General features: G+C 46.7%; 1 pseudogene; it reads left to right on the top strand.

Annotated features, from left to right (window-relative positions):
• Positions 1–226: 226 nt before the first annotated feature.
• Positions 227–1,410, top strand: LOC136330071 (keratin, type I cytoskeletal 18 pseudogene; annotated as a pseudogene).
• Positions 1,411–4,215: the final 2,805 nt, after the last annotated feature.

Raw genomic sequence — 4,215 nt, 5'->3', positions numbered from 1 at the left:
ATATAGTCAGTTGACTATTTCTGTGTGGCTCTATTTCTGGGTTCTCTATTCTGTTCTATTGATTTATTTGTCTATCTCACCAATACCACATTGTCTTGATTTTTGTAGCTTTGTAGGAAGTCCTGAATTTTTATAATGTCAGTCCTCTGATTTGTTGGTGCTTTAAAATTTGAACTTCGGGCTGCCTGAATCTAAGTCTCAGCCTCTTGCCTTCTTCCCCAACAACATGAGTTTCAGCACCAGCTCCAGCTTGTCCAGAAACTACCAGCTCCATGTAGTCACCCAGCCACAGGCTCCCACTCCACCAGTTTGAGAGGCAGCCAGGGTCTGAGGGCCTGGCTGGGGGGATGACCAGGTGTCCAACAAGCATAGGGGCCAGAACGAAAAGGAGACTATGCAATGCCTGAATGACCACCTGGTCTCCTACCTGGAGAGGATGCAAAGCCTGGAGTCTGCTAACTGGACACTGGAGAACAAAACCCGGAACACCTGGCGAAGAAAGGACCCCAGGTCAGAGACTGGGGACATTACTTCAAGACCATCAAGGACCTGAGGGCTCAGATCTTTGCAAGTTCTGTAGACAGTGCCCGCATTGTTCTGCAGACTGACAATTCCCATCTTGCTGCTGATGACTTCAGAGTCAAGTATGAGATAGAGGTAGCCATGTGCCAGTCTGTGGAGTGACATCAATGGGTTTCCAAAAGGTCATTGATGACACCAATATCACTCGGCGGCAGCTGGAGACAGAGACTGAGTCTCTCAAGAAGGAGCTGTTCTTCGTGAAGAAGAGTCATGAGAAAGAAGAAAACCATCTACAGATTGCCAATTCTGGATTGACTATGGACTTGCATGCTCCCCAATTTTAGGGACCTCAGCAAAATCATGAGGACATCCAGGCCCAGTATGACAAGCTGTCTCAAAAGAACTGAGAGGATCTAGACAAGTAGTGGCCCCATAGACTGAAAGGAGCACCATGGTGGTCACCTCATGGACTGCTGAGATAGGAGCTGCTGAGATGATACTCACAGAGCTCACAAGGTCCAGTCTTTGAAGACTGACCTGACGCGATGAGAAAGCTGAAGGACAGTGCAGAGAACAGCCTGAGAGAGGTGGAGATGTGCTATGCCATGCAGATGGAACAGTACAACAGGATCTTACTTCTCATGGAGTCAAAGCTGCCCCCAACCCCGCCAGAGGGGCCGCACTAGGCTCATGAGTACGAAGCACTGCTGAACATCAAGGTCAAACAGGAGGCTCATTGCCACCTACAGCCGCCTGCTGGAGGAAGGGCAGTACTTCAATTTGGATAACAACCACTACATACAATCTATCCAAAAGACCACAACCTGCAGGATTGTGGACAGCAAAGCGGTGTCTGGGGTCAACAACACCAAAGTTCAGAGACATTAAAGGCAGCAGAAGTGGGCATCCCTTGGGAGGCAGGAAGCCAATAAAAAGTTCTGAGAACATTGAACATTAAAATAAAATGAAATAAAATATTAATTTCAGGCCCTGGCCGGTTGGCTCAGTGGTAGAGCATCGGCCTGGCGTGAAGAAGTCCCGGGTTCAATTCCTGGCCAGGGCACACAGAAGAGGCGCCCATCTGCTTCTCCACCCCTCCCCCTCTCCTTCCTCTCTGTCTCTCTCTTCCCCTCCCGCAGCCGAGGCTCCTTTGGAGCAAAGATGGCCCGGGCGCTGGGGATGGCTCCTTGGCCTCTGTCCCAGGCACTAGAGTGGCTCTGGTCGTGACAGAGCGAGGCCCCGGATGGGCAAAGCATCGCCCCCTGGTGGGTGTGCCAGGTGGATCCCAGTCGGGCGCATGCGGGAGTCTGTCTGACTGTCTCCCCGCTTCCAGCTTCAGAAAAATACAAAAAAAAAAAATTCATATATATATGAATTTCATATATATATGAATTTCAAAATTTCAATGTGTTCTACATGCATACTGCTGGTTTCTACTTATAATTCCTGCCAAGTAGATGGTGTCATATGGTATATACTATTTACACAGGCATAAAGAGGTTAAATAACCAACTCATCCAACAGGTCACAGAATCTTGGCTTTAGTGCCTGGATGTACTAACCTGCTCCCGGGGGAGGGAACTTTGCTTTATCATCTGCAAGGTTAACAACTACTCTCCATTATACATTAAAAAAACACTGGGATTCTATTTGATCTGTCTCTTGTGAGTTTGATTAGCAGAAGTCATCTCCCTGGTTTTGATTGATACTGGGAACTCTGGCACCACTGAGGGTCTAACCATATGGGACTGGGTTTGGCCCCTGGGCTGTGAGTTCTGCCTCAAACTATCACCTCGAAAGGTTCTGTGGCAGATTACACTTGGTTGGCTAGTCCAATATCTACTCATTTATCTCTTTTCCTTTGCCCCCTCTTAAAACAGAGGCTGGAGATAACTTTTCAGACTCTTCCAAACCTACCTTGTAGGTAGTTACAAAACATAGTTCTGGCTGGTGAGATATTAGCAGAAATCTGTTGGAGGCTTGTAAACAGCTTTTGCTTTCATTAATAAAAGGCAGCTAGTGCTGCTCCCTTCTCCCTATTCTCCATGCCTTGAACGTAGATATGATGCTTGGTGCTGCAGCAGCCATTTTGTTACTACAGAAAAAACCTAAAGGATGCCGGAGCTAGAAAAAAAATAGAAACAAATTATGCTGAACAGCTAAACTAATTACAACAGTCATCTACCTCAGGGCTTCTTGTTATGTGAGAAAACTCAACCTGCAACTGAAAACAGTCTCAACCAATCTGCTAACTATTCTAGTGGGGCCATCATTATGCAAACATTTTTTGGAATGCTTCCTTTGGAAATACCATAGGATTCCTTGACATATTCTCTTGAATATTCCTATTAATGGCAATATCTGCCCCCCTTTCTTTTGCACAATTGAAAGGAAGTGGAGACCTTTTTATTTAGAAAGGAGAAGACACAGTTGGGATATGACAGCTATATTCATTATCTGAAGTTTTCTTTACTTTTTTTTTTTTTTTTGTATTTTTCTAAAGTGAGAAGCAGGGATGCAGAGAGACAGACTGGGATCCACCTGGAAAGCCCACTAAGGGGTGATGCTCTGCCCATCTGGGGCATTGCTTTGTTGCAACTGGAGCCATTCTAGCACCTGAGGCAGAGGCCATGGAGCCATCCTCAGCGCCCGGGCCAACTTTGCTCCAATGGAGCCTTGGCTGTGGGAGGGGAAAAGAGAGATAGAGAGAAAGGAGAGGGAGAAGGGTGGAGAAGCAGATAGGCGCTTCTCCTTTGTGCCTGGCCAGGAATCAAACCCAGGACTTCCACACGGCAGGCTGACGCTCTACCGCTGAGCCAACTGGCCAGGGCCTTTTTCCCCACAAGGAAGAAGTGCCCATCTGCTTCTCCACACTTCCCCCTCTCCTTTTTCTCTATCTCTCTCTCCCCCTCCCGCAGCCAAGGCTACACTGGAGCAAAGTTGGCCCTGCACTGAGGATGGCTTCATGGCCTTCATCTCAGATGCTAAAATAGCTGGTTGCTGAGTAATAAAGCAGTGGCCCCAGATGGGCAGAGCATCACCCAGTAGGGGGGTTTGCCTGGTGGATCCCAGTGGCTACATGCAGGAGTCTGTCTCTCTACCTCCCTTCCTCTCACTTAATAAAAGAGAGGGGGGCAAAAGTGATCAATATGATTATCATTCCTGCTAACTCTCACTAGATTGGCTCAGACCTCTATGGTTTACCCAAATATCACCTCATTTAATACACAAATCTATGTTGCCACAGAGAACAGAGTTGAGACAAATAAGTGTAAGATCTTTATTATCAAGAACTGCCTAATGATCGAAGTAGTACAAACAAGAAAACGTGTTGCCCTGTGAAACAGAAAGCTTGTTTTCCTGGGAAGGGCTGATCAGGGAACTGAGGGTGCTGAGCAGGGAGATTAGGACCCGCTTGACTCTAAGTTTCAGATCCAAGTTTGGGGAATGAGATTGGCTAATTTTTTCTTAGTCTAGCTAAATCAGGTTTTAGAGAAGGAACAGAAGATCAGTAAGATAAATGGGAGTAAGAGAGTGATTCCAAGTGGAGAGAACATCTTGAACACAGGTGCTTTGTGTTTAAGATGACTTTGGATACTCTTGATGGACTAGTTGGACCAGACAGTGTGGGCCCCTGGCGATTTTTTACTTTAGACAAGTCGCCAAACTGTTCTAGATCATAGTTTTCTCCTT

Source organism: Saccopteryx bilineata, chromosome 3 (genome assembly GCF_036850765.1).
Source record: "Saccopteryx bilineata isolate mSacBil1 chromosome 3, mSacBil1_pri_phased_curated, whole genome shotgun sequence".
Taxonomy (NCBI): domain Eukaryota; kingdom Metazoa; phylum Chordata; class Mammalia; order Chiroptera; family Emballonuridae; genus Saccopteryx; species Saccopteryx bilineata.
This window is presented reverse-complemented; position numbering and strand designations above follow the sequence as displayed.